Here is a 15,162-nt window from a genome sequence, read left to right on the forward strand (position 1 = left end):
TCTGGAGCAGATATGACAAAGGTCTCCAGAGAGGACGACCCACACCCAAATACACGTGTTGGAGGAAGTAGAGGTTGTGATGCAATTGTCAGTAAATTCAACACAGATGTTAGTTTGGCCTTAACTTTGCTCGGTTAACATGAAGTCAAAATGTTGTTCCTCTTAAAAACCGATTGAAATTAAATACATGTGTCTTAATATGTTTTTAAACTAGTTCTCAAGATCAATGATCCAGAAGAGTACATTAGTTGCAGTTTTTGTTTTGTTAGGCTGATTGTTTTCTGTATAACAATTCAAATTTAATAGAAGCAGATAAATAACTTATAAAAACAGACTCAAAGTTATGTTAAAAGCAGAACGCTACTGTATGTACATTTTAATAAACAGTACATTAACCAAAGACAAGTATTTTAAAGTCCCCAAAACTTCACACATTTCCGTTAAACAATGTCAATTTTAAACCCATCTGCATTCATCACCAAAATTCTTCCCTTTTCAATAACGCTCTTCTGAAAGTACAAAAAGCCCCAGATTCAGGAATCAAATGTTCACACATCACTGCAAAGAACTGACGCTTTCAATCCAAGCGTCATTGAATTCAGCAGCTCATCTTTTATAACTGTTCTGTTCCTCTCACAACACTTGACTGTAAAAACTCTCAAAAAGGACGTTTTATTCTACACGGCAGCGGAATAGAAATTCGGTCCTCACTCACCTATGAAGCAACACGTCTGATAGAAATGGGGCAGAATGGATAGGCTCTGGAAATGGTGAGAAACTGTTAAATAAAACTTGTGGTTCAAAACCGGTTTATTGAGCACAAAAGCAGATATTTTGTGAAATGTCTCTGTGGTTTTGTGTCCATATAATGAAAGTCAATGGGGACCAAAGATGTTCGGTTAGCAACATTCTTCAAAATATCTTCATTTGTGTTCTGCAGAAGAAAGAAAGTCATGCAGGTTTGGAATGATGTGAGGGTGAGTAAATGATGAAAGAATTTTCATTTTTGTGCGTACTGTCCCTTTAAGATCTTCTTCAATGTCACTGTGTTTCTAGGAAATCAAACTGAGCTTCAGCCATCACCACATGATTATCATCTTCTGTTTTCTAAGTACTGATCCAGCTTGTTTTACTCAAAGGCGAAAGTGAGAGACAGAAGCCGATAGGGAAGCCGGAATGGTTTTTTAATTACTGCCATTTTTTGCCCAAAAATGAACTGATGCTGGCTGTCAAGAGCCACAGATGCTGCGCGGAGAGGAGAGGTACACAGCACCGAGTGGCACCCCCCCCCCCCCCTTCCGCCGGCTACAGCTGGATCATACAGGCGAGGATATTAATTACTGTGAAAACACACTGACCGACCAGCCAGATTCGGTGTGAATGACCGAAAAGTAAACAATGATCTCGCCGACTCGTGTTGTTTATGATTGCGTGGTTTTTGCTAATTGTGTTTTCAAACAAACATGTTTACTGAGAAATTAATTACCGTGGGTGTGCGTTTCTCTGTTAAATGTCTTTGTTTCGATGTGCAGGCACACAGCGTTCTGTTAGTCTGTAATGTCATTGTGGATGTCACGTGACCTGGTGCTGTAGCGTTAAACATCTGCTGGTGTCAGCTTCTGTTTCCATCTTTCCAGAAAAAGTAAAAGGTCGAAAATGAGAAAGCGTGTTTTCGTACAGTACATCTTTTGAAATGTAAGATCCTGACGTGATTTGAAAATGTTGTGTCAAAAAAGAACATTTACATAAAGGGATGCAAAATGTCTTGTTTTAACGTTGTTGACGTTTTGGCAACGGAAGCTGAATCCATTCACTTAACTGCTTAAACCTTACAGCAAGTCCGAAGTTGCAAAAGTAGCACAATTTTGCATTTCAGATGATTAGTTACGACAATTTCAATGCTTGACTAACATTAAATAGACCTAAGATAATAATAATAATAAAATAAGTGACCCCATTAAATTAAGACCAAACAATTGGCATTTAAATGTTATAGCCAAGCCGCATCAATTTGTAATGGATCCTCTCTAAATATCAAGATGAAAAAATGCGTTTCGGGAAATAATATAATGATTTGATAACTGTTAAATCAAAACTATCCATGCATGGCTGTTGTACTTTGAGAGTGTTAAAAACCATCAAAAAAATATGATAATGGTCAGTAAGCGATATTTCACCAAGAAATTACCTTTGTCCTAATTTCCTCACATCATGTCATTTTTTTGTGTAGATCACAAAAGAAGATGCTTTGAAGAATGTTGATAACCAAACAACACTGACCTCCATTGACTTCCATTGTATGGACACAAAACCCACAGAGACATTTCTCAAAATATCCTTTTTTGTGTTCTGGAGAAGAAAGAAACGTATACAGGGATTGAACCACATGAAGGCGAATGAATGATGACAGAATTTTAATTTTTGCATGAACTATACCTTCAGCTCTAGATATTGTTTGTTTCCTGAGGAGAATCTGAACCAAACATGCGTTTTTCTGGCACATTCCCTGAATAAATCAGAGTAAATTACCCACCACTTCTCAGTTAACTGAAGCATCCACTAAAAAAAATCTAATCTCACCCGGACAGGAGTGTCCGTGATTGTGGTATATTGTTTTTTTCTCCATGTTTCTCACGTATTCGACATTGGCAGAAAACCATAACTGAAGCAAATTTTCCGGTTGCACTTGTGCACATTCATTATGGTTGTACATGTTTTTGCCAGTTTTCCTAAAAAAACAAAAACAAATTCAAGTGCATGTCAGTGTGCCATTTGATCGCAAACAGTTTAGAACGACCATGTTGGTAGAAGTGTCACACATTAACCAACGTTCAGTTTTTCATTTTTAGGGGGATCTATTGAAAGAAATGCAATAAAATATACATATAATATATGTGCATAAAGACTTTACATAAAGAAGCATTGTTTTTATTATATTAGAATGAGCTATTTCTATCTACATACACCGCGGGTCTCCTTATATGGAATTCGCCATGTTGTTTCTACAGTAGCCCTAAAGTGCCCTATTACTACAGATGGTCGAATTTCATCAAACTGATTAGAGTGCTGATAGATGTCCTCTTTATGCAAACGCCGGCCTCTTTTCGTACCTGCGCCGCTTCTTCGTTGGCCTCCCTGCGTTGTCTTTGGTCGATTACATTTTTTTCACTTTTTGGGGGGGGGGCTTTTGCATCATATATAGACAGGACAGTGGAGAGTGAGACGCATTATGGGACGAGACTCGAGAGAGAGGGATGTGAAACCGGGAAGGACCACGGGATTCGAACTCGGGTCACCGGATGTGCTACTGCACAACATGTCGATGAACAGTCCACTGGACGCCAACGTGTTTGGTCGATATTAATCAATGTTTCATTTCGACAAATAAGAATGTCCTAAACTTAAAGCCTTTAAAATAATCTCCATGCACATGGGACTGTTTAACCTGGTGCTGTAAATGGACTTGTTGCGCCGAACCTAAAGCAGTTGTTGATAATGTTGTTGATGTGACGTAATCACCTCGGGGTCATCGACTGGGAGGAAATTCCTAAGGCTGCTGGCTTTTTATTTGCATGGTTTTATTTTTAACTTATCCCATATTTTTACATTTTGTTTCACTTATTGAATACATACGGTTTTTAATTATTTTAAGTTCTTGCGACTCTGTCCACGTGGCCTTGCGACTCCCCATGGGGTCGCTACTCCCATATTGGGAACTCCTGCACCAGAACACTCGGGCAATGTCAAGCAATGCTTTGGACGCGCCACACTCACGAATCTCAGCGGAAGTAGTAGACCGTCCAGGTATTTCTCGCCTACAGTTTTTCGCATAATGAGATACTATTCATAACTCATACTTATTTTTCGCCTACCATATAGTATGGACGTAAGCGGTTTCGGACGCAGCCTGTGTGATGATCGGAGACGTGTGCAACATTTACAGGGGCGTGCGCCCCTGAATATGCCCTACATACTGAAATCCCAACCTGAAGGAGCGAGAAAGAAAGAGATCAAGGCGGAATAAAAAGAAAGTGACCACAAAAATAAAAGTGATGAACTGGAAAAAGATTATGTTAAAATCTCAATTGCTTCTCATAGCAAGCAATGAGATTAAACAGAGAGCAAACTGAGACATATGTCTGTCTGTTTCTATGTTATTTCCTGAGGATTTCAGAAAGCTTATAATGTTTCGAAATACGCTCAGGTGCTAAAGCCTGTGATCTCAATATGAACTCAAGCATCTCATCTTCATCACTTATTCTTTCAAATTCAGTTCTTCACATACAAAAGTGATCCGCAGGCACATCATGTATAGTTTTATTCTCTCAATGTGTCAACAATGGTCTCATATGTGTCAAATATGAGCAATTTTCATAAGCAATTTCTGATGAAACTTCAATATAAACAAACGTGGACCTCGGTCGAGTCCCTTTTGTGATTTCTGACAGCAAAAGGTGCGTATCTGACCCACATCACAACTGTAAGTGAAAATCAGAGATAATTCCAGTCCGAGCCAAACAACAACCCACACGAGCGCCACACGGCAGTGCTTTCATTTCCGTTCAAATTCATTTCCCGTGTCCTCCGCCACCCACGGCCCCTTCACGCGACTCCTCGCCGCTCATTACCGCATCCAGAGCAGCCCGAATTAATGATAAAAAAGGACAATTACTAGAAAAACGCAATTAGCAAACGAACAGCCAGCCAATTATCTCTCTCCCACACAGCCAGCGAAACCTCCACGACTGCGGGGTCAACCCGGAGGATTTTACAGATTCAAACGCGCCGATCGTCGTGTGGATGCTTAATTAAACGGAAGCTTGGGCTCGGCTGTGAACTGTGAAATTTAAGCCAATCGTTGTTTTTAAACCGCCGTCGTTGTTCGGGGGATAAATATTTTTCTTTTGGAGATAAAAGGGATTGCGTAAGAAGGCTTTAAAGGAAATGCGCAAATTGCATGCAGGCTTCTACAAACATCCATGAAAAGAAGGAAAAAACACATGCTAATAAAACAGACTTCAAAAGTACCACAACAAAAAACAAAACTCTCCAGTAGGCGGTGCTGTTGACATCTCTACAAACGGAGGAAGCCTCCTGGTTAACACAGACGTGTATCACCGCACCCTTACCACTATTTCACTCTTTGTGGCTTTACAATCATTTTTTTTCTAACCACGAGGGCTCGTGTAATGACGGATGGTGTGTTTTATGGAGGATGCAGGAGGGAGAAAAGAAAGGAGAGGCAATGATGCTACAGTTTTCAGCAGAAGGGATTCTAGGACACGCTCTTCTTGTTGTTCTGACTCTCACGGCTCCTCCAGGAGCATCATTGTTACAGTAATAAATCTCTGTTGCCGGCTCTGCTGAATGACTGACTTACTGTCTGTCCATTTCTATTTCTCTCTCTCTCCATCGCTCTTCTAAGAGGGTGAATCAACTCGCAGCTGTGCTCTTCCTGTCTCATGAAAACAACTCCTCATCTTACACTGTTTTAAACAGATCAGGATAGGGACACCATGTCTCTACTCACTTCTCTACTGCTCTCTTTTCTTTCTCTTTCATTTGTTTTATTTTTCTCTCGCTCTCTCTTTCTCAACTTATAGGAAGGGGTACTTTTCTCTTATCTCTTTTTCTTTCATTTCATTCGATTTGAATTTGAGAATTTCTATCTCTTCTCATTCTCGTTCACTTCTCGTCTCTGCTCAGTCGTGATCACTTCTCTTCTCGGTTTCTTCTCATTCGCATCTCATTCTTTTCATAAACTTCTCAATCTCCCCTCTTCTTCTCTTTCTCTTTTGCATCTCTTCTCATTCACATCTCATCTCATCTCCCCTCTAATCTTATTTTGTTTTCATACACTTCTCAATCTTGCCTCTTCTTCTCTTTCTCTTTTGCATCTCATCTCCCCTTTCCTTTCCTTTCCTCTCATCTAATTCTCTTCTCTTTTCATAAACTTCTCAATCTCGCCTCTTCTTCTCTTTCTCTTTTGTATCTCTTCTCATTCGCATCTCATCTCTCCTCTCCTCTCATCTAATTCTCTTTTCATAAATTTCTCAATCTCGCCTCTTCTTCTCTTTCTCTTTTTCATCTCTACCCATTATCATCTCCCCTCATCTAATTCTCTTCTCTTTTCAAAAACTTCTCAATCTCCCCTCTTCTTCTCTTTCTCTTTTGCATCTCTTCTCATACGCATCTCATCTCACCTCTACTCTCATCTTATTCTCTTCTCTTTTCATAAACTTCTCAATCTCGCCTCTGTTTCTCTTTCTCTTTTGCATCTCTTCTCATTCGCATCTCATCTCACCTCTACTCTCATCTTATTCTCTTCGCTTTTCATAAACTTCTCAATCTCGCCTCTGTTTCTCTTTCTCTTTTGCATCTCTTCTCATTCGCATCTCATCTCACCTCTACTCTCATCTTATTCTCTTCTCTTTTCATAAACTTCTCAATCTCGCCTCTGTTTCTCTTTCTCTTTTGCATCTCTTCTCATGCGCATCTCATCTCACCTCTACTCTCATCTTATTCTCTTCTCTTTTCATAAACTTCTCAATCTCGCCTCTGTTTCTCTTTCTCTTTTGCATCTCTTCTCATTCGCATCTCATCTCACCTCTACTCTCATCTTATTCTCTTCTCTTTTCATAAACTTCTCAATTTCGCCTCTGTTTCTCTTTCTCTTTTGCCTCTCATCTCATTCGCATCTCATCTCACCTCTACTCTCATCTAATTCTCTTCTCTTTTCACAAACTTCTCAATCTCGCCTCTGTTTCTCTTTCTCTTTTGCATCTCTTCTCATTCGCATCTCATCTCACCTCTACTCTCATCTTATTCTCTTCTCTTTTCATAAACTTCTCAATCTCGCCTCTGTTTCTCTTTCTCTTTTGCCTCTCATCTCATTCGCATCTCATCTCACCTCTACTCTCATCTAATTCTCTTCTCTTTTCACAAACTTCTCAATCTCGCCTCTGTTTCTCTTTCTCTTTTGCATCTCTTCTCATTCGCATCTCATCTCACCTCTACTCTCATCTTATTCTCTTCTCTTTTCATAAACTTCTCAATCTCGCCTCTGTTTCTCTTTCTCTTTTGCCTCTCATCTCATTCGCATCTCATCTCAACTCTACTCTCATCTAATTCTCTTCTCTTTTCATAAACTTCTCAATCTCGCCTCTTCTTCTCTTTCTCTTTTGCCTCTCATCTCATTCGCATCTCATCTCACCTCTACTCTCATCTAATTCTCTTCTCTTTTCATAAACTTCTCAATCTCGCCTCTTCTTCTCTTTCTCTTTTGCATCTCATCTATTCTCATTCGCATCTCATCTCACCTCTACTCTCATCTTATTCTCTTCTCTTTTCATAAACTTCTCAATCTCGCCTCTGTTTCTTTTTCTCTTTTGCCTCTCATCTCATTCGCATCTCATCTTACCTCTACTCTCATCTAATTCTCTTCTCTTTTCATAAACTTCTCAATCTCGCCTCTGTTTCTCTTTCTCTTTTGCATCTCTTCTCATTCGCATCTCATCTCACCTCTACTCTCATCTTATTCTCTTCTCTTTTCATAAACTTCTCAATTTCGCCTCTGTTTCTCTTTCTCTTTTGCCTCTCATCTCATTCGCATCTCATCTCACCTCTACTCTCATCTTATTCTCTTCTCTTTTCATAAACTTCTCAATCTCGCCTCTGTTTCTCTTTCTCTTTTGCCTCTCATCTCATTCGCATCTCATCTCACCTCTACTCTCATCTAATTCTCTTCTCTTTTCATAAACTTCTCAATCTCGCCTCTGTTTCTCTTTCTCTTTTGCATCTCTTCTCATTCGCATCTCATCTCACCTCTACTCTCATCTTATTCTCTTCTCTTTTCATAAACTTCTCAATCTCGCCTCTGTTTCTATTTCTCTTTTGCATCTCTTCTCATTCGCATCTCATCTCACCTCTACTCTCATCTTATTCTCTTCTCTTTTCATAAACTTCTCAATTTCGCCTCTGTTTCTCTTTCTCTTTTGCCTCTCATCTCATTCGCATCTCATCTCACCTCTACTCTCATCTAATTCTCTTCTCTTTTCACAAACTTCTCAATCTCGCCTCTGTTTCTCTTTCTCTTTTGCATCTCTTCTCATTCGCATCTCATCTCACCTCTACTCTCATCTTATTCTCTTCTCTTTTCATAAACTTCTCAATCTCGCCTCTGTTTCTCTTTCTCTTTTGCCTCTCATCTCATTCGCATCTCATCTCACCTCTACTCTCATCTAATTCTCTTCTCTTTTCACAAACTTCTCAATCTCGCCTCTGTTTCTCTTTCTCTTTTGCCTCTCATCTCATTCGCATCTCATCTCACCTCTACTCTCATCTAATTCTCTTCTCTTTTCACAAACTTCTCAATCTCGCCTCTGTTTCTCTTTCTCTTTTGCATCTCTTCTCATTCGCATCTCATCTCACCTCTACTCTCATCTTATTCTCTTCTCTTTTCACAAACTTCTCAATCTCGCCTCTGTTTCTCTTTCTCTTTTGCCTCTCATCTCATCTCATTCGCATCTCATCTCACCTCTACCCTCATCTAATTCTCTTCTCTTTTCACAAACTTCTCAATCTCGCCTCTGTTTCTCTTTCTCTTTTGCATCTCTTCTCATTCGCATCTCATCTCACCTCTACTCTCATCTTATTCTCTTCTCTTTTCATAAACTTCTCAATCTCGCCTCTTCTTCTCTTTCTCTTTTGCATCTCATCTATTCTCATTCGCATCTCATCTCACCTCTACTCTCATCTTATTCTCTTCTCTTTTCATAAACTTCTCAATCTTGCCTCTGTTTCTCTTTCTCTTTTGCATCTCTTCTCATTCGCATCTCATCTCACCTCTACTCTCATCTTATTCTCTTCTCTTTTCATAAACTTCTCAATCTCGCCTCTGTTTCTGTTTCTCTTTTGCATCTCTTCTCATTCGCATCTCATCTCACCTCTACTCTCATCTTATTCTCTTCTCTTTTCATAAACTTCTCAATCTCGCTTCTCTTTTCTTTCTCTATTGCATCTCATCTCATTTCTTCTCTTTTCATTCAGATCTCATCTCCGCTCTCATTTGATTCCCTTCTCTTTTCATAAACTTCTCAATCTCGCCTCGCCTCTTCTTCTCCTTCCTTTTCGCATCATTACCATCTCTTCTCATCCTCATTTCTTCCAGGATATTTAGGTCTTATCACTTCTATATGCTCTCTTTTTCTTCTCATCTCATATGCTCTTTTCTTACCTTGTATACAAAATACTTTTCTAATGTCATTTCATTAAGCCTAATCTCTTACCATCTCATGCTCTTTCATCATCTCATCCCTTCGCTTCTCTGCTCATTTTCGTTTCATTCTCTCACTTAACCTAAAAACTTCTCAGCTCATTGTTCTCTCATTGTCTTATTTAATCTCTTCTGTCGCCTTTACACAGATGAGGCCACAATCAGAACACACCCACACATTTGAGTTCGAGAATGTGAGAAGAGCAGGAGCTACCAAAGCAAAGTTCAGGAAACTTTGCACGCCTGAGCCTTGCAGGGAATATAATGATATTCTCTATTGATCGAGAGAAGAAGAACAAATGCTGGTATTTACACCGTTGACATTTCCAGCGCGCGCACTCCCTCTATAAGTTCCAAACAAATATAAAGATGCATTTCTCATGGCACCTCCATCTGAATATCAAAGATTTGGAAAAAAGAACGAAAGATGAGTTTCTTTGATGGTTAACTGGAACGACTTCAGAAGTTTTCCTCCGCCATTTTATTTTTCTCACTGATCTTTAAATCCAGAACTATTGGTTAAAAATAAACAGAAATCAGTTGCTGTTCAGAATGAACATTACTGGTAGATTACTAATATAATTCATAATTTTAGATGAGTTCTGGTAAACGTCATTTGACTTTTACACATGTAAAGATAAGTATGCAAAGTAACCTGCAATATTTGATACAAAAAGAGATGGTGACAGAGAGACAAAAGTTAAGGATTGTATTTTCTTTCTTAGAAAAGGTTAAAAAAACATCTCAGGGTTTTCACAATGAATGTAAAATTAGCAGCATTAGCGTTGTGTATTGTGAACATGATTCAGATGGAGTGAAAATGCTGCATACACTTATTACCTCCATGTCCTCCTGGGAACTTCTTACATTTGGAAGTCATAATAACAAAATGAGTGCAAACTAAATTGTACCATCAACATTAACCAAATTACAACCAATAGCAATAAGCCATGATGTACTAGACGCATCTGCATTAGTTGCTTCACATCTCAGATGACAGAAAAGAGATTAAACTGAGACCAAATAGCTTTTAATTATTCTGTTTTTCTGATGTTTCTCCTGAAGGCGCCTTCTGAAAATGTGATATTTTGGTCTCGGTGACACTATGGTAAAATATAACCGTATGATATAATGAGAAACCTCAGCAGTGTCATACATCAAGGTAACAATGGCAGGAGGGCTCTCGCAGGGCAGAAGAATGAACAGATAAAGGGGATTCTCCTCCGTTTTATCTTTTGCTCCATGTCTTATCTCCAAGCTGATCTTCCTGAAGTTCCTAGCCTCCTATTCTTGTTTTTGCCCTCCAGATTTCTCTCTCCGAACTGTCAGGGGGCTCTAATGAGCATAAGACAACTACAGCGCCTCTCAAACTGATCAGGGACCACCTGTAGAACCGACAGGGTTCTTAGCTGCATCCTTTGGCTCTTTCAATCTGGATTTCTCTTTTCAACACAGAGGAGCCAATGGGAGAAAGGCAGTGAGCAGCAACGCATGGATCCAGTCCAGAGGACGCTGCCAACCTGAACCATCAAGGGGATTGAAAAAGGGGCAATGGAATGAATAAAAAAAATACAGACTGAGATGGATGAAAAGTCGTTGGTGTACTTGATAGATCCAGGCGGACGTTTTGAGAGGTTGCACGTCACGGGAGTCCCGTAGGGAGAGAACATGCACTTGAAAATTTCATCCCTGCCAACGTGACCAATATAACTTGAAACGGATAGTTCATCCAAAAAAGAAAATAGAAGATTTTTTAAAACCTGTAAAAAATATAACAAAAGGGTAACTTTACAATAAGTAGCTATTTGTAAACAATTAGTTAATGCATTAGCTAACATGAACTTACAATGAAGAAAACTTCTAAAGCATTTATATAAACACTTTTAAAATCAAACGTTGTGTCTGTCAACATAAGTTAATGGCCCATGAACTAACATAAATAACTGTATTGACATGAACTAACATTAACAAAGCTTAATAAATGCTGAAAAACGAAATGTCTCTTTTGCATCTCATCTCTTCTCATTCACATCTACTCTCTCCTCTCATCTAATTCTCTTTTCATAAACTTCTCAATGTCGCCTCTTCTTCTCTTTCTCTTTACATAAACTAACATGAATAACTGAATTGACACAAACTAACATTAACAAAGATTAATAAATGCTGAAAAACGAAATTGTTCATTGTTAGCTAACGTTAGCTAATGCATTTACTTCTTTTGACAAATAGCACTTTGTTGTAAAGTAAATAAATACTATATATACATGTACTACAAAAAATACTACATTTACATTACTCACTTCTAATCTGTGTTTTCAATTTTGTGTGTCTGTGTGAGTGTGTGGGAACTTGCAAGACACACGCATGTTGCCAATGAGGCAGCAAAACCTTGTTACCGAAATAAACAAACTAATGTTCATCAATTAAAATCACTTAAGCTTAAACAATCAAAACACAAGCTAATTATCCTCTTGATACTGTGCCGAGTTACTCGGCAACAAAGACATATGGCTTCTTAATTAAAGACCCTTCCAATGACGGCGCAAGGCAGAGGCTCTTGACCCAAAGTCTTTTCTCTAAATTATCTTTTCTTTTAATAACTACCATTCCTTTCTTCCTTTTTAATTTTTCATAGTATGCAACCGAAGTGCACAAAATCCCTCAACAAAAACCCTTGCCTTCCTACGATGTGGTATTCATGTCTCTTACGATGCACTCGTATCTTCCCTGGTAATTTAAATGGATAAACTTTGTAAATGTCATTGTGTACTCTGAGCTGTGATATTTGCAGACTTTTTTTTTTCACCAGGAAAAGCAGGTGGCCCTATTTAGCTCACCAAAACAAACTTTGCACCTTTTTCTTTTCCACTATAGGGGGTTTTGACAAAACAACCTCTTAGACAAGTGCATTAGCCGCACACCGACTGGAGCTCTTACCTGCAATCATCATTCATCAAGTCGGAAATGAAAATCCCTCCCTAGAAACTCTCAACGGCGGAGGAAGCACAACTGTGACTATGGGCTGTTTTCATGGAGCTACACGAACCGGCCATCGGCAGGCGGTGTCACTTTCTCTTATTTATTTGCAGGAAAACACATGCAGGAAAAAAATTTTTATTAAATATTTTGCGTTTAGACGGTGAAGCCTATTTTAAGTGCATTCCCTGCTTAAAATAACAAGAAACCCAATAAAACCCACCACAGACATTCTAGTGGTTTCTATTAAAAAAACACCACGAACCTTTGACTATCCATGAAAATCATTACAAAATTCCTATTTGTAGTGTGTATTTTGTAAGTAATAGGATCATTTGCCAGATGACACCCCACCAATAGAGTCAATCACATACCAGTAGACACCTTTATAGTTTCCATTAAAACCTATACAATTCCCATTATAACCATTAAATCCATTACATTTTCTATCAAGTTTTTGGCAGGGTTCTGTTTGTTTTTCTATTGGGTTATCCTTAATTTAACTGAACTTAACTATTTTTATTTATTCATTAATGCAAGATCAACACAACATGGCTCCTGTGTAAGAATTCCAAAACACACAAAAAAATAATATTTAAAAAATAAATGTGAATCTACAAATATTTTTTTACACAATACTGTTTTTATTTAGGTTTTCTGCAATTTCTCCTATTTTTGGAGGTGTCCCTTATTAGATTATAAGTCTTTAATACAGTGTTTTTGTATTGTTTAAATCTGCTGTAATACAATTGCTTTCTTTAAAGGAGTCATATGACACGGTTTAAATGAATATTATTGTTTGATTTTGATTTAATGCAATGTGTATACACAATTTATGGTTAAAAAACGTGTATGAACCACATACTGTGCATGTTTGTCTCTCCAAACTGTGCATGTTTGTGTTCGCGCTATATGACCCCTTTAATTTAATCTGTATTCACAAATATTACATTGATTTATAAATGCATAAAATGATTTAAATGTGCACATTTTTCTTATTGTAATACTATAAACTGAGAATTACGATACACTCTAAAAAATGCTGGGTTATTTGTTTAACCCAACAGCTGGGTTGAGCCTGTTGGGTCATTTTGTTGGGTTATTTTCTCAGTGTTGGGTCATTTTTTGAGTAACCCAAACGCTGGGTTACCAGTCGGGTCCAATTGAGTGACAGTTGAGAGATTAAACCCCTCCCACTCCTCTACGCATCAGACAAACTTTACCTTCGCGGGCATTTTGATCCACTTCATCTCGGAAAGCTGTTATTCGGAGAATAAAAGGTATGTTTACGAGTTTTTAATGTATAAAACTATTACTGTAAAAAAAATGCAAAAGTATGCAAAATTTGGCTGTTCGCATTAGGTTTGAAAGTAACGTTACAATCTAGCTTCGTTAGCTTTGTATAGCTAGTCTGTAACGTTATGCCCACGTTATTCTAATTTACAGCTTTTTAATCATTTAAACTTCATTTTTGGTGAACATTTCCTCTGAAATGTGTGACTTGTGTGAGTCAGTAACTTACGCATCTTGATATTAGTTTAAGGTCGACACGAGAGCGTCGTGCCAAAAGCAAACATCCAGCTCATTTTTTTATAAATACCGCTAATGTTCGGTGAGGGAACTTAGATTTAAGAGTCTTTTAGACGAGAAGGTTGTTGTTAAGAACTCAAATACGTGATTTATATATAAACATAACGCCTCTTTGAGATTTTGTTAAGACGCTGTCAGCGGTCGTGGCTCCGTGGAGAGCAGCTCTATCTCGGCCATTGCCTCGGGAGTAGCCGCTCTTATAACGTTAGTGGTTAACCGTGAGATAAAATTAATTTTGGGTATATGAGACGAACAATTGGTGCTCTTTTTAGACTTAAACTTATTCCCGAGTGTGTCGAATTAGTGAAGGGTTGTTTTAACGTTTATAATATTATTTTTTTAAGACTGTATTTCACTTTCTGTACTATATCCCACTCTTCTTCTTTCCCCCACTGACAGGTTGCAGAATAACAGCTAATATTAATGGATCATTCCAGTCAAGAGAAAGTCAACTGGAACTTGGATGTTTTCATAACAGGCTTAAAGGTAAACATTATTTAGGTAAAATGTTAATGTACTTCTTTATATGTTTATTATAATCCATTGTGCTCTGGTTAGGCCAGTTTCCTTACATTCTTCTCTTGTCTCTTTTCTTGTCTCTTTATAGATGAACAAATTGATAAAGAAACCCTCCTGCTGAACATCCACTTCCAAAAGTGCACGCCACACTGTTGTCTACAACTCCCAGGAAAAGAATCCTCTTTAGTAAGACTGCTCCGTGGATATTTTAGGTTAAGCAGTGCTAAAACCGAAAGAACTAACCCTATTTAAAATGTTTTGTGAGTTTATATGAAGAGGAAAGTTACGGTGTCCCTTTTTCACATCCATAACGCTTGTTTATTTCTTTTTTTATAGAAAACTTGTGCATAGATTTATATTTTATCATATAAATGCGGTTCTATCAACAAGGGTTTAGTAAAATACTTTTTATAGTGTTTTGAAGTGTTAAGTTGTCTAACTATTTATATTTACTTGTGCCACTTTAATAACCTTGTTAAATGTATATGTTAAAATCTAAACTAATGTAATTTATTGAAGTTAATTTTCTTTAAATATGTATAAACATACATTTCATCAAAGTGTTTTATATGCCATTTTATTGTTCATTGAGCATAACATATTGCATGTTTTTATGAATTCCTTTTGTCTTGCATTTTGATCCTTAATAAAACTTTTGATTCTTACTGATGCCTCGAGTATTCCTCTGTGATTTTGTTATTATTATTTTTAAACATTTCGGGTTTGTTTTAAACCATCAATGTAATTTTTAAGCAAAAGTTGATTTAAATAAAACAACCCAGCATGTTGGGTCAAAGATTTAA

General features: G+C 37.8%; 1 long non-coding RNA gene across 1 annotated transcript; it reads left to right on the plus strand.

Moving 5' to 3' along the window:
• Positions 1–13,463: 13,463 nt before the first annotated feature.
• Positions 13,464–14,945, plus strand: LOC130430571 (uncharacterized). Its single transcript, XR_008907860.1, has 3 exons — positions 13,464–13,530; positions 14,240–14,326; positions 14,448–14,945. It is a non-coding gene; the product is annotated as an uncharacterized LOC130430571 (long non-coding RNA).
• The last annotated feature ends 217 nt before the right edge of the window (positions 14,946–15,162 follow it).

This window comes from Triplophysa dalaica, chromosome 10 (genome assembly GCF_015846415.1).
Source record: "Triplophysa dalaica isolate WHDGS20190420 chromosome 10, ASM1584641v1, whole genome shotgun sequence".
Taxonomy (NCBI): Eukaryota; Metazoa; Chordata; class Actinopteri; order Cypriniformes; family Nemacheilidae; genus Triplophysa; species Triplophysa dalaica.